Source organism: Equus asinus, chromosome 3 (genome assembly GCF_041296235.1).
Source record: "Equus asinus isolate D_3611 breed Donkey chromosome 3, EquAss-T2T_v2, whole genome shotgun sequence".
Taxonomy (NCBI): domain Eukaryota; kingdom Metazoa; phylum Chordata; class Mammalia; order Perissodactyla; family Equidae; genus Equus; species Equus asinus.
The window spans coordinates 17,942,474-17,948,473 of record NC_091792.1 but is presented as its reverse complement, the minus strand read 5'-3'; the positions used below and the strand labels follow the sequence as shown (position 1 = coordinate 17,948,473).

General features: G+C 35.8%; 1 pseudogene; it reads left to right on the top strand.

The window, feature by feature from the left end:
• The first annotated feature begins 791 nt into the window (after positions 1-791).
• LOC139044913 (nucleoporin p58/p45-like) overlaps positions 792-6,000 on the top strand; it is a 44,256-nt pseudogene continuing 39,047 nt past the window's right edge.

Here is a 6,000-nt window from a genome sequence, read left to right as displayed (position 1 = left end):
TGAACACACCTGTGTAACCAGGACCCAGATCAATCGGAGGTCAGTATTTTTGAAGGAAAAAAATGTAATGTGGGAGCAAATGTAGGGCCACCTGACACCCATCCGAGTTTTACTTTCTCCATCTGTAAAATGAGTGGAACAATAAACATGCTGAAAAACTGCTCTATTAAATGTGATCAACTCTATGCAAACATGTTTTAAACCACAGCAAGCTGCGCAAATGAACAGTATTATTTTAATTTTCTGTTACTACAAAGTACCCATTGCAGAGTTCACCTTGGAAAAATGATCAGACTTGGCTTGAGCCATGAAGAAGAGTGAGTGTGGCTGGGAACGCCAGCAGGCTGCCTTCCAGCAGACCTCTTAGAGTCTCCTTACCTTGGTAGACTTGCCTGGCTCCGAGTCGGGCCCTCAGCCTTTCCAGACTCTGAAACCTCATTGTCTATTTCTAAGGTGCCTAGTGATATTAAATAAGCTCAAGGGACTGATTTTAAAAAATCAAAGCCCTGATTTATTAATTTGCAATGAGGGGACCAGGCACTTGAGTCCTCTGCCAGAACATTCTCTCTCGGCTGATACTCCTTTGGGGAAGGCACGCTGTATTCATTAGCTTGCTCAGAGAGCATGGTTTCAGAATAAGAATTAGGCAACAAGAAGCTCCTCCTGTACTGTACTATCTTGGTTCACTACTTTTTTGTACTGATGCAACTCTGCATTTTTACTATTCTCTTCAGGCCGGCTCAGCTGCCAATCCTAGGAGAAAGCACTCTGAAGCCTCCAGCTTCCACAAAATGAATCATGTGACCTTTCTCACCCCGGAAGAAGCCTGTGTACGCAGCATTATTATCACAGAAGTCAATGAGAACGAGACCCTTACAGCGTTTGGGGCTCTCAATTTTAAAAACGATTTACAAGTCCTGTGTGGGCTCACCTGCTATGTAACCTCGCTGACCTGGCGCCCACTCTCCCCTCTGGCAGAAGGTATATATGCTTGGCTGTAGCACCCAAATGCTGTTGTATTTTCCTTGCCTTCTCTTTCTCTGTGTGATAATTCTGAATGTTTACTTCTGGGGTTAAACTTCTTTCTTGTGTGTAATTACTAGGGGGAAAGTAGAAGCTTCCCCAGTAGAGATCTGTGAGTAACTGAGATGGAAGCTTGTACCCCTGAAGTAAATGCTGAGCCATCATGCCCGCAGTTGGATACAAGATTCAGAGATTCACTAGTACAATGTTATGGTCACTTCTCATACTCAGCACTTAGATGGGTAATGGCTGCCACCTTCCTTTGTTTCTGATCTCTCCTATTTCTATGCTTTCCTGGTTGAGCAATCCTCACCCTATCCCCAGCCTCTAACCCATTGAGCAGCCATTTCTTTAATAAGGTTAATATTTCCAGTCAAGAAACTCTTGTGTCCTTCTGGAGACATTCTTGCCCCTTGTTAAAATAAATTTTTTTAAAGTCTGGATTGATCCACTATGCATTGATTCTAAGTTCTTGAGCTAATAATTGACAATACTTTTAATCTATTCCTGGTCAACCTATCCTTCTATGATGTTTATTTAGATCATTTGTAAAATGGGTGTTTGAGAATTTATTGAAATGATAAATACAAAGAACTTAGAACAATATCTGACACTATTTATGGATGTGCCCCCAAACCACATATTTGACCAAATGCAAAGTGGTTAATGTTAAAAATCAATACTTATTATTTGTGATTTGGGATTTTTTCCCTCTTCATGAATTTTTGAAGCATTAAAATTGATATTTTGCTTTAAGTTCATCCTCACAATATGTGAACAATTCCAAAATAGAATCGTTCTTTAGAGACTCATGACCTAAAAAGGATTAAATGACAAAATATTAGAAGCATAATTTAAAGGCTATTTTTTCTACCTATAATGCTAATATACCAAATAATTCTAAAAGACTGGAATTATGCTAATAACATATTTGGCACTATGCCATTGTATGATTTATACTAAAACAGAAAACATTTAATAGCTCAAAAGGATAGAAATAGTCTCCCTAATTTTCAAGCTAATACATTGTCATTACATCAATTATTAAAATACTTCTCAACTTGTCTATTTTAAAGTTCTTAAAGTTTTCAAAACAAAATTCACAGCATCATAAGCATTATCAAATATGACAGTATTTTTTTCCTTTTGCAAAACAAATGAATGTATACTTAAAACGACTGTTTGCATTTCAACATATAAAATACATAATGAGATTTTCACTTCAAGTTACACCAAGAATGATCTCAGTATTTGAAAATACATATTTAGTTATTAATAATAATAACCCAAGTAACATAATAAAATACTAATATCATTTTTAGTAATCAGATATGACAATGATCACATTATCATCGATGATGAACAAGTTCAGAGTTGTCAGAAAGGACACTAAATGGGTACTCAGATATTTGGGAATCCAAGGGCCAGGGTAAAAGCCAGGGTCAAATGGTAGGCTTTTGTGAATTTCCTGGGTTTTTTGGTTAATTTTATCCAAAAGCCAAAGTTTAGAGAATCCCTACTTAAGAAATATTCAATAAGCTCTCATAGTTACTAGACTTGTTTATGTGTTTCTGTATGTACATAATCTAATTTTCCAGTAATACTTAAAAATTAAGTGATAAACATACATTTCAAAGAACCGTAATTTCTTCTGTTTCGAGATTCACAAGAATCAAAATTTCACAAATCGAAAGCAAAAACAAAAAGTCCTAAATCCGGAGATGAGTGTTTTAAAAATGCTCCTCCTTATAAAGAAACTAAAGTGTTTCAGAAAGGATTGCTTTCAGATGGCATATTATTAATAATTCTAGTTGACACATTTTAAATGTTTAAATCTGAGAGAATCATATAACTGACCTAATATTTAATTATCCAATCATTTCTCCCTACTCTTGATTCCTTTTATTTGGAAAGAGAACATCACTCTTGGGATAATTTGATAAATGTTATGTCAGCAATTTTTAAAAAGAGTCTTCTGTTGTTATAAAAACTGGCAGATGCTAAATGGACAAAGTCTCAGAATAATTGACATGGACAACAGAAGTAAGAATTTTGACTCCCAGTAGGCAAACCACCTGTACAAACAACGCTTCTAGCTTCAGTTTGATTTGCTGGCTTCTGAACATTCAATTATTTAGGGCATTCGAAAGATTTCACTGATGGAAGTAATATCTGCAGGCCTGAATTACAAAGGTGTTTTTTATCATTAAAGATTAGGTTTCAATAATAAGTATTATTATTGCTATGTTGATGATAAATGCTTTTTTCTGTCAGAACTAGAACTCTTCCATTTTAATATATTATTAATGTTTTTGTTCAGAATGTTTTAATGCATTTTTGCCATGAAATCTTCAGTCGGATGTTTTTAGAGGCAGAATATAAAAAGACAGAAAAGGACCGTCCAGATGTTGCCACATTCCAAGGTTATCACTGCATTGCCATCCAGACAGAGTCTGTTCTGGATTCTTAAGAAATTAGTTTGGCTTAGAGGGGTGAGCCACTTGTACAATTGTTCTCTTTTAGCATCAATATGCATCACATAGCCTGTTATTACAACAAATTGACTTAGAGCTTCTGACTCATACTTAAGGGACAATAATGTTTTGTTTGGTTTGGTTTTATTGAGAAGTAGGGATTAAATTATTTTTAAATAAACTTTTTTATTTTAGGAGAGTCTTAGATTTGCAAAACATTGTGAAAATAGTACAGAGAGTTCCCGTATTTCTGGATCCATTTTCCCTTATTAGTAGTATCTTATATTAGTATGGTACATTTTTTACAATTAATAAGCAAATATTGATATATTACTGTTAGCTAAGATTCATAGCTTATCAGATTTCCTTAGTTTTTACCAGTGTCCTGTTTATGTTCCAGGAGTCCATCTAGGATATTACGTTACATTTAGACATCATGTACCCTGAGGCTTCTCCTGGTTATTGTAGTTACTCAAACTTTCCTTGTTTTTAACGACTTTGACAGTTTTGTGGAATATCGTTCAGATATTTTGAGAACTGACCCTCAATAGGAATTTTTCTGATTTTTTTCTCAAGATTATATTGGGGTTATGGAATTTGAGGAGCAAGATCACGAAAGTAACGTACCATTTTCATCATATCTCATCAAGGATAGTGACTTAACACCAATGAGGTTGATCGTAAGCACCTGGCTAAAGCAATGTTTTTCAGGTTTCTCTGCTGAAAAATGACTCTTTCCTCCTTTTCCGTGCTGCCCTCTTTGGAAGGAAGTCACTCTACGATGCACATGCAAGGAGTGAGGAGTATGTTACTTGAGGGCACAATATCTACACGAATTATCTGGAATTCTTCTGCACAGGAGATTTGTCTCTTCCTCCTATTTATTTATTTATTTAGTCAATCATTTATTTTTATCAGTATGGACTCATGAATATTCATTTTATACACTGAGCTATAATCTAATACTACTTTACTTAATTTGTTGCTCAAATGGTTCCAGTTTTGACCATTGGGAGCTCTTCAACTGGTTCCTGTATCCTTTTGATCTAGCTTATGTGTGTGTGTATATGTGTGTGTGTTAAGCATTTTCTTAGGTCCCGGCACTATAAGATGCTCCAGGATCATCTTGTGTATTTTCTGTCCCAGTCTTAAAATCAGCCATTATCCAAGAAGCCTCATTGCCTTTATTGGAGAACAATAGTAGAAACCAAGATCTGAGTGCTAGGTGTGCTTATTGGTATTGGTGTGTCATTAATTCTAGGTCCTCTCAGTCAACAGTGCAAGGAAATGGATTTATGTATGTATGCTAACCCCTGAATCTACACATATCTATAAGTATTTCCATATATAAACTTCTGTGCCTATATTAAACTAAATCTGAGTTCATTTTGATGACCCCAACTCTAACTCACTACCAAATGGATCATTCTAACCTGCTCTCCCTGCTTATCTGCAAACTACCACTCTGGCAGTGAGAAAGCCTGGATCCAACCAACCTTCACCCATCGACTTAATCAATCAATTTGAGTGCACATATGAAGTGGTCACAGAATTGTTAACCTGTACAGCCATAGGAAACTAGTTTATCGAATACAGCACAGTAATAATGTACAGTTCCTTTTGATTTTACTCTCAACAAACTCCACTCTTTTCCAAAGTTACTTCGGTTGCAACATTTTTTGAAGTAGTTTCACTTATTTGCAATACACAAGATTCTTCTATCACATTCTACATTCCATCCTGGGGTCTTCTAGTCTCCTAAATGATTTTTTTTTGGAAATTTGCGTACACTAAGGTTCATGTTTTGTGGTGTAAAACTCTATGGATTTTAACAGACACAATTTCATGTATCCACCATTACTGTATCATTCAGAAGATTCACTGCCCTAAGAAATCCCCTGCGTTTGACCTATTCAACCCTCCTTTCTTCTCCCCACCAAAACTTCTGGCAACCACTGACTTTTTACCTTTGTTATAATTTTGCCTTTTCTGTAAATTATGCAGCCTTTTCAGACTGACTTCTTTCACTTAATATGCATTAGGATTCATCCATTGCTTCCCATGGCTTAATAGCTCATTTCTTTTTATTGCTGAATAATAATCCATTGTGTGAATGTAGCACAGTTGATCGATTCACCTATTGAAAGACATCTTGGTTGCTTCCAGTTTTTAACAATTATGAAGAAAGCATGCAAGTTTTGGGGTGGACAAACGTTTTCAAATCAATAAGGTAAATAATCTAGGAGCAGGGTTGCTGTATCATATTGTAAGGTCATGCTTAGATTTGTAAGAAACTGACAAACTGTCTCCCAAAGTGGCTGTATCATTTTGCACTCCCACCAGCAATGAATGAGAATTTTGTTGCTTTGCATTCTTGCCAGCAATTGATACTGTCAGTGTTATGAATTTTAGCCATTCTTTTTTTTTTTTTAAAGATTGGCACCTGGGCTAACAACTGTTGCCAATCTTTTTTTTTTTTCCTGCTTTATCTCCCCAAACCCCC